This window comes from Lathyrus oleraceus, chromosome 3 (genome assembly GCF_024323335.1).
Source record: "Lathyrus oleraceus cultivar Zhongwan6 chromosome 3, CAAS_Psat_ZW6_1.0, whole genome shotgun sequence".
NCBI lineage: Eukaryota > Viridiplantae > Streptophyta > Magnoliopsida > Fabales > Fabaceae > Lathyrus > Lathyrus oleraceus.
The window spans coordinates 486,938,100-486,955,575 of NC_066581.1; positions in this window are offsets into that span (position 1 = coordinate 486,938,100).

The window sequence follows — 17,476 nt, forward strand, 5'->3', positions numbered from 1 at the left end:
AATTAAGAAGGAACCATCACTTTTGATTTTTCGGAACAAGACTTTATCTTTAATTTATACCAGCCGCTCACGCTGCACTTGTCGCATCTTGCATTAAAGTAGAAAATCCTTTTTTATGTAACCACCTTTTTAACTCAGTTGAAAAGTAATTTTGATTGAAAATTTTAACTTAAAGATTGTATTAAAGTCAAAACAGCCCCGAAAGCACTCTTACAAAGACAACATATGGAGTACCGCCGATTCAAAGGTCCTCACATTCCCGCACTAATGATTTAGATCGACATGGTTATGGTAAACAATATATCATATGGTTGAAAAGTGCGATATGACATATTAAAGTGATATGTGTGCAATTGAGTTTCAACAAGAACTTGCAAATAAATCTATAGCTTTCAAAGTAGATTTTTGTACGAAAAGTAACAAGCGGGAAATAAAGTAAACAAAGTAAAACGGTGCAATGAAAATAAAATAAAGTAAAGTGGTGCGAGGAAATAAACGAAGTAAAGTGATGCGAGGAAATAAACAAAGTAAAGCAGTGCGAGGAAATAAAGTAAGTAAGGCGATGCGAGGTAATTAAATAGACAAGGCAATTAAAAAGTAAACAAAGCTTAATTAAATAACAACCTGCTCCAATCGGAAACATGAATTTGGTATAATGCAAGTAGACAAAAATAAACTTCGACATAATATAAATGCGGGAAGATAAATAACTTCAAAATAATGGTGTTCTAAACTTGATAAACGAACAAAATGCGATAACCCCTTGATATATAGAGTTAAAGCTCTAATAATACAAAAATGTATGGCTTAGTTTGTGAAAAGCTTGGACGATCAAAACAATGAACTTTATGGCCTATTTATACTAGTACTAGACTTAGGGAAGCATGTAACTCCTTAAGCATTCGTGTGAGGAAAAAATGGTGGTCATGGGTGTGAATCTCCAATTGCCTATGACTAGAGTGCCAAAATCAAATATGGTGACCGCCATGTTCTCAAAATGGCCAGACCCAGTCTTTGTGACCGTCGGGATGTGGGACATGTCATCGTCCCGCGGATACATCTATGGTGAACGCCATGTTGAATGCCATGTGTACATTCTACTCATTTTTCTCCGTTTTCCCTCTGTTTTGCTTCGTTTCTTCGAGTAGGGCCTTTTCTAGGCCATGTACCTGAAAACAAGGAAAAGTACCAGCATAACAATAGAAATGATAATATAAGGATCGTAAAACGTGTGCAATCCGACTCAAATATGTAGTGTGTTTTGTTCTATCAAAATCTCCCACACTTAAACCTTTGTTTGTCCTCAAGCAAAAATTGTGTTAAGAAGAAAAACAGTAACTCGCGGATAATCATTTTAGGCTATAGGAACTACCTCGCAAACTAAGGATATCGTAACAACATATTCCGCATTTGTGGTCATAAGTCTCCTTCTTATACAAACCAAACTGCATTATGTTATTATGCCTAGGCCTTACTTAATCATCCCATTTTTCATCCTTTTTCATTCATACACAATCACATTAAGCCTGTTATTTGTACATACACAATGAGGAGATATGTTAATAATTGTGATTTATTTTTACCGAAGGGGCTCTGGTGTCAAAGCGGTTTGCCCCTTTTCCAAATTGCAGCTGGGGGGGATCGTATCATAATCCTCCCTACCAAGTTCAGAACCAGATACCTCTGAACCAACCAACTATAGGAACTTGTTATTTTTCACTACCGGTTGGTATTTATGTTTTAGAATTTATTCATTTTTGCTCAAAATCACTGACTTATTTTCATCAACCTTCCTACTTAGCGTGTGCTTAGGATGGTGTTGACTGCTAAATTAAATTACTTAAGGACTTATTTAGGGGTGAGAGTTCAAGTCCATGACAAAATAAGTATTAGGATCGATCTCTATGATTAGGAGACTTACGGTGTTAAGACGATACCGATCTTAGGAGATTTCCCAAGTCTCTACAACATATCCTTAGCTTGTTTAATAGCCTAAAATTTCAAAAAAAATAAACATCGTTTTCTTCTTCAAAAAAATTGTTTTTGGTATGGATCAAGAAATGAAAGAATTAATAAACAGCAGAAAACCACACATAAAGACTCGGTAGCACATGTAATGATAAAATCCTAACTAAATGCATAAAATGATAAATCTAACTAGAAAGCGATAAAAATAGCGATAAAAACGGTAAAGATCCCCACCCACACTTAAACTGAACATTGTCCTCAATGGTTCGATGTAAGGTGAAGAAGGAGAGAAAGAACTTGTGTCCCAACTCAAAAACGGCCTCGGTCTCGGCCTCGACCATCATGTCTTCCTCACCCATACTGAGGGTGCGTAACTCCAACATGCTGAACATACTCATGTAGTCCATCCACCCCTGCCCGTAATCCCTCCATTTCTTTGATTAGGTCCCCCATGTTCAGTTGGTCCATTCAATGTAATCAATTTGTTGGACTTGAATTTGATGGATATGGGTCGCCATCTCGGTCTACTGCCTTTGTATGTCTCTAAGCAGCTTATCATGTTCAACATCTGCATCGTGATATTCTTGGAGATGGTAGAGAATGTCATCCAAGGAAGTCCAAAGACCGGCATAAACATACTTCTCACGGACTGTTGTCCGGAAGAGGTACCTTGTCGGGATAATTTCTCATTTCAGAAGAGCTTCGAACCTTTTGCGCTATTTCTGTTCATCTCTACCTTCTCGAAAATCATTCCTTCGAAAGCAGCATTACCTTCTTGAGCCATTATTGAAATGCAAAGAATTTGAAAGTTTAGTGGGAAAGAAGAGGTTTGTAAGAATGGTGATAGTGATGGTTATGGAGGTGTGTTTAAATAGAAGTAAGATGGAGAAGTGAAAGGTTTGAGGATTAATGAGGGAATATTTTGGAATGTGTATGAAGTGGGTGGTTAGAGGTTGGTTAGGTGGGGAGGTAGAGTTAATAATGAGGAGAGGAAGTTTGAAAGGCAGAAACGGTAGCTTTTTCATTTCTGTTCAGCGTGGTGACCACCATGTATAGTATGGAGAACGGATTTTCTCCATTATGCTCATTATTTTTTATGTTGGGCTTTTTCTCACGGGCTTCTTTCCTTATATTAATTTTTTGGCTTGCATCATGGTTAGTGGTGCATAAATATTTTTTGATAATAAAAATGGAAAATGTAATTCATAGGAAAATATAGAAGTTCGAGAATGATATGTAGATAAACGACTCACAAAAAGTATAATCAAGGGAAATTAAACAAATACGTAAAAATTTACTGAATCCGAATGGTAAACAACCATTATAGTAGTAAATGAATGTCATAAAGCAAAAACAAGTGTCAGAATGTAAATCAGCATAAATGTCAAAACATAAATAGAACAATAATAATAATAATAATAATAATAATAATAATAATAATAATAATAATAATAATAATAATAATAAAACGGGAGTATCACTAGAGGAGAGAGAAAGAGAACAATAATAAGGTTAGTAGAAATATGCTAAGAAGAGATGTAGTGTGCCTGAAAAGAATACATGAGAAAGATAGTAAATAATCATTAGATGTTAAATTTCCCGTGTATATATTCGGATAAGAAAAGAAAAGGAAACGATAAACGAAATCTGTGGGTTGCCTCCCACGCAGCGCTTTGTTTAAGTCGGTAGCTCGACAGCTGAGGAGTGTAAGTACTCATGGTTGTTCTTTCGAGGATTAATCCTCAGACAAACTTTTAATTATCCTCGATTTCCATGGCCACTTATCAAGCCATCTCTCATATCCATCACATTTTCTTTTCTTCCTTCTGCGAGGATGTTTATCCTTCTAAACTTATGGTGGTGTTTTTGGCTCTATCCTGAGAACTAGCTTTTCAGGTTTTGGTTCAATTTTTTCTTCCACCACCTCAAAATCTAAATTTCCCCTCTTACTACTAATGATTCCCTAGTTTCATGGTCTTCTAATTTTCTCTTCTTATTTATGATCTCAAACAAAGGTGCATTGGTGTGGATATTTTCCAATAGCTCCTCATACCTTTCGGATTCAAAATCTACCTTAACTTCTACAGACCTTCGCGGGAAAGGAATCGGTGATTTATAGGTAGGAGGAACAACACATAGTGCTTATTTCTCTGGCTCTTTGACAACCTCCCTTTCAGGTGGTGTCGATGGATCTTTCTTAATCTCTACTCTTTTCTCACATGAACCCTCCTTACTATCACTCTCCTTAGGATTTTCGATAGATCTTTCACTGGTGTTTGTTACAATATCCACATGTTTCTCAGGGAAGGATCCTAGAGGTTTCTGTGCAAGCAAGGAAATTTGAGTCTCTATTGCCTTTGTTCGGTGTCGTGGTGGACTCAACCATAGTGTTCAGCAGCCTGAGGGTTTCTTTAGTATTAAAAAGTTGGTTCATAAACTCTTTATTCTGTATGGTTTGTGTTGCCATAAATTTTTGTATGGTGCATTCTAGTTTGGAGAGAGTTGGTGTCTTAATGTAATTATCCCATATAATCTTAAGATTAGATTTATTAGACTCATGTGGTACTTCATAATATTCATAGCGGTAATTGTAAGAAAAATTTGGGCGATGAATAGTGATAGAGACTATGGTGCCTTTAACAATTTACGATATTTTGATGTAATTGGTCCCCGGCAACGGCGCCAAAAACTTGAGCGCAAGATTATGAGTCTATCAAATTAACTAACTGCAAGTTTACGGTTTATCGCGTAGTTTTAAAAGATATAGATCCCACATAAACCAATAGTCAAATCTATTATTTCTAATTGTCACAGTTTTTATCTAAGGCGATATTAAAAAATATTTGGAACGGAAACAAAATGAAAATAATAACGTCTAAACAAATTCAAAAAAATATAATACTGGAACATGGATCACATCAATCAACAATACTCCTATTATCTCTAATTAGAACTACCTATGGGGAAATGGTTTCTTCCTTAAAAAAGAGTTAATTAAGAAGGAACCATTACTTTCGATTTTTCGTAACCAGACTTTATCTTTAACCTATACCAGTCGCTCACATTTCACAGGTCGCATCTTGCATTAAAGTAGAAAATCATTTTTTATGTAACCACCTCTTTAACTCAGTTGAAAAGTAATTTTGATTGAAAATTTTAACTTAAAGATTGTATTAAAGTCAAAACAGCCCCGAAAGCACTCTTACAGAGATAACATGTGGAGTACCGTCAATTCGGCGGTCCTCACATTCCAGCACTAATAATCTAGTTGGACATGGTTATGGTAAACGATATATCATATGGTTGAAAAGTGTGACATGACATATTAAAGTGATATGTGTGTATTGAGTTTCAATAAGAACTTTCAAATAAATATATAGCTTTGAAATAGATTTTTGTATGAAAAGTAACAAGCGGGAAATAAAGTGAGCAAAGTAAAGTGGTGCAGTGAAAATAAAACAAAGTAAAGCGGTGCGAGGAAATAAACAAATTAAAGCAGTGAGACGAAATAAACAAAGTAAAGTGGTGTCAGGAAATAAAGTAAGTAAGGTGATGCGGAGTAATTAAATAGACAATGCAATTAAAACGTAAATAAAGTTGAATTAAATAAGAACCAACTCCAATCGAAGACTTGAATCTGGTACAATGCAAGTAGACGGAAATAAACTTCGACGAAATATAAATGCGGGAAGATAAATAACTTCAAAACAATGGTGTTTCAAACTTGATACGTCAATAAAATGCGATAACTCATTGATGTACATAGTTAAAGCTCTAATAATACTAAACTGTATGGCTTATGTTTGTGCAAAGCATGGATGATCAAAATAATGAACTTTATGGCCTATTTATACTAGTACTAGACCTAGGGAAACATGTAACTCCTTCAACATTCTTGTGAGGAAAAAATGGTGGCCATGGTGGTGAATCTTTAACTGCCTTTGACTGGAGCACTAAAATCAAAGATGGTGATTGCCATGTAGGGATGGAGACTGCCATGTTCCCAAAATGGCCAAACCCAATCTTTGTGACCGTTGGGACGTAGGACACGTCATCTTCCTGCGACTACCTCTATGGAGAACGCCATGTTGAATGCCATGTGTATATTTTACTCATTTTTCTCCATTTTCCCTCAATTTTACTTCGTTTCTTCGAGTGAGGCCTTTTCTAGGCCATGTACCTGAAAACAAGGAAAAGTATCAGCATAACAATAGAAATGATAATAAAATGATGGTAAAACATGTGCAATCCGAGTCAAATATGTAATGTATTTTGGTACTATCAGCCATCATCAACGATGATTTCTAAGGAAAAGAAAGAATATACCAAGTGCTCTACTGAGACCCAGGATATGGTGTAGCCATGGAGATCAATGTGGCATCCCTGACTAGACAGCTCCGAGACATGAACATTCACCTACCAAGGTGTGGCTAAACAATAAGGAGGCAAATAAAGAAAATAAGTGTCGACTAACCTGCCTAGTTTATGTTTTCTTTCTTGTTCGGTACTAAATGTTATTCTTGTAAAATCTTCATTATCATATACAATTATGAATGAAATATATTGGTTTTTGAAATGTTTGTTTCTTTCTGGTTATGCATATTAACAGTAAATTCGGGGTGCTACCAACGAGTGTTGTCGGAGATGCTTTGCACGTCCGTCCAAAGCAATGAGTTTCCTTGCAATACAAAGCATGCACTAAAGTCAGGGTGTTTCTAGACACACTTTGCACGTCCGGCTAAAGAAATCAATCCCTCACATAAAGTCATGAGTGTTGTTAGAGATGCTTTAATGGATGAATCCATTGAAGTTGGTGTTTCTCGTTGTTCTTACCGTGTTAACTTTTCTTGCTCCAATATGATATTTTTTCGTCCAAGTTCAAGAGATCTCAAGAAAATTAAGTTTCCTTCATTTAAATACGGATTTTGGGCTTTTGGACAAATATGGACGTCCATACGCGTATGGGAAAATTACTCCAGTTTATACATGTATGGGCAGAGGAGAAAATGCAAAATTAGCCTTTGGTGTCTTCATAAGAGTTATATCCCTTGATGTTAGCTTTCATTTTCCACTAGTCCCAAATCAATCCGAGTTATGATGCTCTAGATATGATCAAAATACCACATGTACATCAAGATGTAAAACATTCTGGAAACCCGTGCCCGTGAGTATCGACGGATGAAATCCGTCACGGGTACGGGGAGGGCAGCTGGATATCTACAGATAAAATAAATGGATATTTAAATATATGTTTTTAATGGATATGGATGCGGGTTTAATGATACTCATGCCCGTGGATATTCGTATATGTTAATAAATTATATAAATTATTTAAATACCATTAATTTATTATACTTTGTTTTTTCATCTTCTAAAAAATTAGTCTTCTCATTTTTTAATGAAATTTTCTTTTAAAAAATATTTCACATTCCATACAAATCCTATTGGGTCATTTCACATTTAATTTTCTTATGTACTCCATAACTCACTTAAATAATCCCATCATCTAACCAACCGACATTGTCCTTCCTCTATCCAACTAGTGTATCCCTTCCTATTCATTTGTCGTCTGCTCTTCGATCATAAAAATGAAATGTATGGATATCATGTTTGGATGTTATTATTTTTTCGTGAAAAAGAAGGAATTAATGTGATAAAATTTTGTTGTTAAATTGAGAGCGAATTGTATGAATGTTATGTGATAATAATTTTTTTGTGTCTTTAAAAGAAGCTGAAAATATATATCTTTTAAAATAATTTTAGGAAAAAAATATTATCCATGGATATCTTTAAATATTCACGGATACCTTAAAACCAGCATATCACCCATTTAGCGGATACCCGCACGGATATTAGAAAGAGATAGATATCATATTTATCCAATATGCGGACATGAATATCATATTATCCGCCGCCATGGATATCTAGTAACGCCATTAATCCACACACCTCACAACCTATGTTGTTATTCTGGAAAACTTTAGCGACCTGGAATTTTCCCATGTTTAGTGTTGTTAATCTTCTATTAACTTCAACTCCCGCATGTTCCTCAAAAATTTCTTTCTTATCTACTAGTTTTAGATCAATCAGACGTTCTCTAGTAGTAGAACATTTGTCATACAAAATTTCCTTGCTCTCTATTTTCGAACAACTTCGAATTAAATTAAATAAATTCACAAAACATTCTCAAATTTTAATAAATCTATACAACATAATAATGATAGTTCATCATCAAATACAAATACATTCTCCCTCAAATTAATTAATTTTATACAATATATTTAAAATGATGATAACTCACCATCAAATACAAATACATTCATAATATATACTAGAAATAAAGATAGTTCACCACCATGTACAAATACAACTATCATAACATCAAGTTCATCATCAAATTAAAAATACAATTAGAGTAAACCACTAATTCATTTAAATGATCGAAAGAGACATAAAGCCAACCAAAAAATTGTGAAGTGAAGCAACACACAATTTTTGTTGTGTTTGGGTTGTGTTGGACCAAATATTCATGGGATGCAAGCATGAAATTACTATACACATCGGTTCGATTCATCAGTTCCATCTTTTTTTTAAAATGAAATCAAAGAACCATACTAAACCAGTTCAATTTTCATTGGTTTGATTGAGTTTTTGAACCGAACCAAAAATATTGGTTTTTTACTAGTTTGGTTTGGTTTGGATATGCGTCTTATTCGATTTGGTATGATCCGCTTACACCCGTATTGGCTGCTATATCTAGTGTTTGTTTAATATTCAACTTTAAACCATTACAAAATTTCTACATTTGACATGTCATGTCGAAGTTATGTGTTGGACATGCAAAAAAAAATCTTGAATATATTTTGTAGACATCATCACCAAGAGTTTCTCCCTCTTTTTGCCTGAAAGATTTTAGCTCATACCATTTTCAAATAAATAATTATGCATAGAAATATTCATTCAAAAAATATTTTTCCATGGTGGCCCATGTAGTTGTGCTTCTTGTTGGAAGCTGATTAAACCATTCTTCTAGTCTTTCGCTAGTTTGAAAGTAAATTGTCTCAAGATTTTTCCTTCTTCGGTATGCCCACCCAACTTAACAGTGGTGCAAATAGTGAGAAAATTCTTCAAGTGTTTGGTGGTGTCTTCATTCATCTTCACTACAAACTGATTCTATTTCAACTCACGAAGTAGTGCATATTTGTATTCAAACTTTGCAACAGTCACATGATAATAAACGATGGTCAACCGGTTATTGTCTACGGTTGAGATCCCATAGTCTCCCAAAATATTTTTTACAAGAGGTTTTAGTATATTGTTGTCTTACTCAAATTGTTCTCATTTAGTTATAGTGTCTGATTCTTTGTGGTGAATTTCATTTCTTTTCTTTTTCTTTCTCAATCGAGTTTCCTTTTGATTTGCATAATTGATCTTTCTGATTTATAAGTCAAAATAAATTATAAAATTATGTTGAGGTTCGTATACAAGGTTAAACAAAAGATAATAATAAAATATCTTAATTAAAAATATATATTTAAAGAGGAAATTTTATTACAAAGCAAACAATTCCAACTAATATAAGAGATTATATTTCTATAAATAATTGGCACTCTCTGACAACGACGACAAAAACTTGATTGCAATTTTAGTGATTTGTACTAGTATAATTTTATTGGATCCTAAGAGGGGATAGTCCATGAAAAGAATGAAGGATAAATATTGGACATGTGACTCCATACACAAAGGGGGTGAATTTTGGAGATTTAAAAGTTGTTGATTTAAAACAAAATCATTTGATAAACGGAGTTTGAAAATATTTATCAAAAATGTTTGAATGAGTATGCAGCGGAAATTCAATGTAAAGAAAATTACTAGAATTAAAAGAGATAATGGAAGAGAAATGACACCGGAGAATTATACAAGTTCAATAAAGAAGACTTACTCATGTCCCCAAGAATTTATCTTGAGAGTATTTACTATGCATATGAGCTTTTAGAAGGTTATTCCCATGAACTCCTTTACACAAGGAAATGATGTTTCAGAGTAACTTCTAACTAAACAACGAACGCGACTTGAAGTGGTTAGTCTTCACATCAAACAGAGATTTTTCACAGACTGATCTCGAACCAAGACAGAGTTTTGAGTCGGTTATCCTCCAAACCAAATGGGGGTTTTATACAGGCTGGCCCGAACCAAAGCGGAGTTTTAAGTTGGTTATCCTCTAAACTGAATCGATATTTATACTCGAATGATCTCTAACCTGCTGAGTTTATAACGGCAAAACTTAAAAACCGAGTGAGATTTTAGACCAGGTTGATCTTGAACTAATAGAGCTTTTAATCATGTTTAGCTCAATAATTATTATGGAGATTTTATTAACTGATTTTTATGAACCGACAAAGAGCTTTTTCAATAGCAGAGCTCAAGAACCAAGTGAAGACTAAGACTAATCCCCCAAATACAAATAAGATCTTTTAAAATGGTTTAGCTCCCAACCAAAATAACGACTTCCTAAGGAATAATTATTTACTCAATGAAGGAAAAAATATTACTTCATTTATTTAAATGCTAGAATTCAAATTACAGAGAAGCAGGAAAATGTGGGAATTGAAATAATTCTAGAAAGTGGAAAAATTAAACACACTTAAAAGTTAACAGTAAAGCACGAAAGTTAAACTACTCTTTGTCATTAGTATCATCATCTCTTGAGGTATTTATCTTGATGATGGTCGTATCCTTTGCCAAGATTTGAATTTCTAGAGCATTTTGTTGGCAATTATTCATGAGTATACTGAAGGATGTCTTATTTTCTACGGCTAGTTAGGCTATAAATTTATCTTCATCTGTTGATTTGTTCCTTAGTTATCCTTGAAATGTGTGACACTCATGCTACTGAGCCATGAGTAGTTGATCTTGGAGTGTATCATATCCACTTATTCCTCAATAGTGTCGACTCTAGTAACAACTAATATCTTGGTTATTAAAGCATTATATGTTAGTCATGCTGATCGATTCTCCTTGCAATAGATCATATAGAGACGTATTCGATCAACTCGATTTATTTGAAACTATTAGGTTTGTACCCACAAGGAGACCACCTCTTCCCTAATGACTACTACAATATTTTCTTTACTTTTAATGGAGTATCCTTGTGATCAAATAGTGGGCCACCTGAACCTTTTCCTTCAAGTAACTTTCTTTGATATGAAGGTTCCTATTTTCCATAGGATTCATGACAAAAAAGATGATGGCAATGGAAAGTTTGAATTTTTGAAACTTGTAGGCCCATCATAGGTATAGGATACCCCATAGAATGGTAGTTCAAACAATCTTATTAACTGATCTCAATGAATGTCAATTTCTACTCTTTTTGCAGATGAATTCAAGAATAGATTTTCAAACTTAAGGTTAGATTAGAACTCTCTTCTCTTAGTAATCCTTGGTAGATGTGAACATACAACTTAAAGTTATTGAGGAAATTTTCCTCCATAAAAATAGGTTGTATCCCTTTACAAGTCGACATCACATTCTTTTCTTGATATTTTGATGTTGAACCTTCAACGAATAATCTCCTTGATGAAGAATTTTCATATTGAAGGTTATTTATAGCATTCCTTCTGACGGTTTAGGCGTGCAAAGATTCAACAAAATCCTTGAAGATTTGGCCCAGAAAATATCATAACCAAATATTTCTAAAACAGGCCATATAATCAATTACTTTTATGCCCTAATCGATTCGGTAATGATGATTTTGAAGATTTCGTGTGTTCTTCATTAATGCTCTGATTTGATTTTCTTGGGGCGAAGATACAATCTGATTTGAATTGAAATTTGAAACACAGGGATCATCTAATCGATTATCTTCTTTGATTTCATCCTCCTTGTTCTTTTCGGGCCTTAGGTTGAAATTTATCTTGGCATATTGCTTTTTACACCCTTTTACATCTTGTTTGCACCCCTTTCTTGTAAAATGCTAGAAGCTCGTACATTTTATTAATAATTTTTTTAAAATGATGAGTAAATAGTATCCCACTTATTTAAAGGGTTAATTATATCTTTCCAATTATTTAACCTTTAAATAGTGTATTGCCTTAAAAATCATTTAACCTTGATAAAAACTCCATCTTTCGAGGGAACGGAAAAATAATGTCGTAAATCCTTCTTGAAGAATTGTTGGATATGAGAGTTGGTTAAATCCACGAGATAGATAGATCTATTACAGACTTATCTTCTCAATCTACTAAGATATTAACTAATCATCACAAATCATAAGTGTTTAGACCATCCCTAACGAAGGTTGCTTTGACCACACCTGTTGGCATACACCGTCCATGAATATTCTTGGATCACAAGCCTTGGTATAACAAAAAATACCAGTCACACCATGTATAATCAAAGATATACATCTTGCTTTTCACATATTTATTTAATATGCATTACGACTTGATTAAAGCTGCAAAGCTTCCTTGCAAACCACACTAGATATTCATCTCTGGTACCCAAATCTTCTTAGGTCTTTATGTGTTAGTAGCTCTAAGAGGTATGGGGTTACTACCTTTAAAACTTCTTAATTTATCGAAACAAAATGGCTATAAGTGGACAAATCTATCACTGTAAGAACATTTGTAAATAGGGCGATTCAATTTCTTCATATTAAAATATTTTACTATGTGATCTAACAGATTCAAACCCTAATTCAGTCTTATTTAAGGAAGACTGTTGATTTGATATAATCAAATCTAGGTTTTCTCTCCCCTTAGTAAATTTACTTAGGGTTTCATGGAGATCTATCACTTTATTTTCATCGAAACAGAAGTCTCACAATTATTAGCTTGGTTTCTAAGGTTAGCCATTTCATATTTTAATATTTCATTACTACTTTCTAGAAAGTAAATATAGTCTTTAAGATCTAAGTTATGCTTTTTAATTTTATCATTTTCTCTGATTAACTTAGCGCTTAATTTAAACAGTTGCATATATGATAACTTTGTTACCTCACGGTTATCTTCTTCGTTAGAAGCTTTCAAGCAAATTTTATCTTCTTCGTTGGAATAAGATTATTTGAAGGTTCTACTAGAGGTTGATTCTTCGACGTTGTTTGTGAAGACTTATTTCTTATTTCTTCTTTTAAATATTCCACTAGATGAAATTTCTTCTTCTTTATATTCTCTTCTTGGTGAAGTTTCTCCATCGGATATTGAATCTTCTGAGGATCATTCAACCACCAAGATTGTTCTTTCAAAGGATACTACTGGACCTCATTTTTATTTTTCTTCTTCAAAATAGTTCTTTGATGAAGTTGATAGAGATTCTTATAGGTTTTAGCTTATCCCTTTATCCTTTAACAGTTGAATCAACTCATTCAATTTCTCAATGATTTCTTTCTTCTTGGATATTTCCTGAAAGTCATAAACATTCTCATCTCCTGATTTAAGGATTGGATCAAGTATTTGATTCCAATTCTTAATTCTTAGATATTTGTTAGCGAAGAAAGTTCTAACATAGCTTCCAAAATTTCTAAAGGTTGAAAAATATTTGTGAAAGAAACATACATCTTCTTCGCCTCATGTGTTCATTTCTTTTTGTTCGATACTTGGAGAAACTCCATATATCATTCAAGAATATCCCACATTTCCTTGGTATAATTACGCTTAAGTACATAAAGAATTTGATTTTCATTTAAATACATAACTAAAAAGTTTTTAGTTTTAAAATAAGTTTCAAACTTTCTCTTTTCCTCTTTGATCCAAAGAAAATCTAGGTATCTACTATTTCACCATTTATATAGTGAGTAGGGATAAACGAACCATTGATTATTGTTTTTCATAATTCAAGATCAATATTTGAGTGAATATATTAAATCTATATTTACGCAATTCAAACCTAACACCATTAAATGGTGGAGGTCAGTTTAAGAAAGTCCTCTTGTTAAAAACAATGTTGGAAGCCATCTTCCTCCTTAGATGAATAGTCTTTAATCAGGAGTTAGACTCTAATTCCATTTGTTGGACATTTGTCTCCATACACAAAAAGGGATGAATTATGGAGGTTTGAAGATTATTGATTTAAAATAAAATCATTTGATAAGTCAGATTTTGATTTATTTTTTTTAAAAATGTTTGAATGAGTATGCAAAGAAAATTCAAAGTAAAATACATTACTTAAAATAAAGAGATAAGGGAAGAGAAATGACACTGGAGAATTATACATATTCGGTAAAGAAGACTTAATCTTGTCTCCAAGAGCTGATCTTGATAATATCCATTATGCTTGAGAGTTTTTAAAGGTTATGCCCACTAACCACCTTATATAAGGAAATGAAGTTTCAGGGTAACTTCTAACGAAACAACGAATGCGGCTAGAAGTGGTTAGTCTTCACAGCAAACAAAGATTTTACACGGGATGGTCTCGAACTAAGACAAAGTTTTGAGTTGGCTATCCTTTGAACCAAATAGACGTTTTATACAAGATAAACACGAACCAAGGAAGATTTTTTAGTTGGCTATCCTTCGAGCCGAATCGATATTTATACCAGGATGATCTTGAACCTACTGAGTTTTTATATCAGGGTGAATTCAAAAGTCGAGTGAAGTTTTACACCAAGTCGGTCTCAAACCGATATAGATTTTAACCGGGAATAGCTCAAGAACCATTGTGTACATTTTTATAAGTTGGTCTTCATGAACCTAAAGAGAGATTTTTCAATGGCGTAGCTCAGGAACCAAACGGAGACTAAGACTAATCCCCCAAAGACAACTAAGAGCTTTTTAAATGACATAGCTCCTAAAAAAATAATGACTTCCTAAGAAAGAATTATTTATTCAAGATAAAAAATCTACTCTTGATAAATTTACAATTATACTCTAACCCAGAACAATATACTCACTAAGACTCAAGAACATTTCTCAAAGCATTATGACTAAAATATGTGAGAAAAATAAGAATGATTTAGATTTTCACATTTTCTGGGTGATGAAAAATGATGAGAAACTCTATATTTATAGGTCAAGACATGGTATAAATTAGGAAATAATCCATGAGCCAAATTAATGACCTAATCGATTACGTAATGTAAATAATCAATTGTTATGACCCAAATTGAAAGGTTTAGATATTTAGTCGTTACCAATCTTTAAAAGATTGTCACAATCAATTATAGACTCGATTAGGCATCATCTAATTGACTAGACTGTTGTAAAATTCTCTTAATCAATTGGACACTTCCCTAATCAATTGGCTAGGCCCCAAAAACATTTTTTTTTATGATTTTTATAAAAACAAATGAGAGGCTTCTCAATATTTTAGCCATATACTTCCTGAAATGTCCTTGTGCCTTTACAATACACTTATCACCCAAATAGACACGATTAGACGATCTATCACACTTCTTCTCTTTTACACTCTCAAGCTTCAAGTTTTGACATCATTATCTTTGATTTTCGCATCGCACAAGATTGATTAGGCTCAATATATCTCCATGTTAGTTACCATCATCTTAGAGATAGAAAGATTAAACCACAGGTGATAATAAACGCTAAGTCTTCGCTTGAGACTCATTCGACTACAATGTTGACTTTAAACAAGTGTCTAGCTTGATTTCGGAGGATAGCTTGATTAACCATCGTGTGAATCTTTGACTGTTAAGCTATATTCAGGAATTTATTGACTTCAAGTGTTTTCATCATCAAAACCATGTCATCGTCAAAACTAAGCAGCTATTAATTACTTGCATCTTGCTATCCATAAACTTTACCGTCTTGGATCACTTCTTGATTATACCCGTAAGCACATAGATCTACACTCTCTCCATTTTTTGATGAGGACAACGCATCTCTCATAGAGGATATAAAAGAGAAAATAGATGGATAAAATTTGTAGTGGTTAAACTCCCTTTCACATAAGTAAGAGAGTTTACTCAACTCCTTCTAAAAGTATACTTTCCCCCATTTGTCCTAATAAGAAATATGGATAAAGATGCTAGACAGGATTTTAAATATGCAAGCATAGAGTTCATGTTGATCAAACATTTTTTACTAAGGAAGGGAAACTATTACTTCATTAATTTAAATACTAGAATTCAAATTACAAAAAGTAGGAAAATGAGAGAATTTAAATAATTCTAAAAAGCAAAAAAAATAAACATACTTAAAAACTAACACTAAAACACAACTGAGACTACTCTTTTCCATTAGTATCATCATCTCTTCATGTATTTCTCTTGATGATGACCATATATGTTGACAGATTTTCACAAGTGTATTGAAGGTTGTCTCATTTTTTGTGCATGGTAGGACTATAACTTCATCTTCATCCATTTATTCGTTTCTTAGTTATCATTGAAAGATGTGAACCCTCATGCTACTGAGCGAAGAGTAGTTAATCTTGGAGTGGATTCGATCCACTGATTCTCTCATAATGTCGACTCCAACAACTAATATATTGGTGATTAAAGTTTCATATGGTAGTCCCGATGATTGATTCTCCTTGCAATAGATCATATGGAGAAGCATTCCATCAACCCAATTTGTATGAAATCGATGGGTCATTGGATCACATCTTCCTTAATGACTACTCCAAAATTGTCTTGCCTTGGAAGGAGTATCCTTGTGATCAGATAGTGGACCACCCGAATCTTTTCCTTCAAGTAGTTTGCTTTGATAGGAAGCGACCTATCCTGCATGAGATTCATGACAAAAGAGACGATGGCAGTGAAAAGTTTGAATATTTTTAACTTTAAGGTCGTCGTAGGTATAAGATACCCCATAGAATGATAGCTCAAGTATTATTCGAAATTGATCTCTATAAAAGACAATTTCTATTCCTTTTACGAATGACTTCAATGATATATCTTCAAACTTAAGATTGGAATAGAATTCTATTACAAGATTCGGGAACACTCGATATGGTACGTTTGTGAAGAATTCCCTTAGTAACCCTTGGCAGATGTGAACATACGACATGAAATTATTTAAGAAATTTTCTTCCATAACATCAGATTGTATCACCTCACGGTTTTAGGCATGACATTCTTTTCTTGATATTTTGAGGTTGAACCTCGACAAATATTCTCCTTGATGAAGAACTTTCAAATTGAAGACTATTTATAGCATTCCTTCTGACAATTTGGGCATAAAGACACCACAAAACCTTTGAAGATTTACCCTAGAAAAAATCAAAATCATTTTTTTCTAAAACAAACTATCTAATCGATTATTTTTAAGCTTTAATCAATTAAGTAATTATGATTTTAAAGATTTCGCGTGTTTTTCATTAATGATCTAATTTGGTTTGTTTGGGGGACAAGATACATATTTGAATTGAAATTTAAAATGTAAGGATCATCTAACGATTAGGCTAATAGTTTTCAATAATAAGTTGAATGGTTAGCACAGTTCAAATACATAATCATGTTTAGTAGACAGTTAACTGACATAATAAGGTGTTGCAAGTTGTGAGTCATCCCCAAAACACAATAACCACGATTTTGCACGTCATTAAATACAACTTT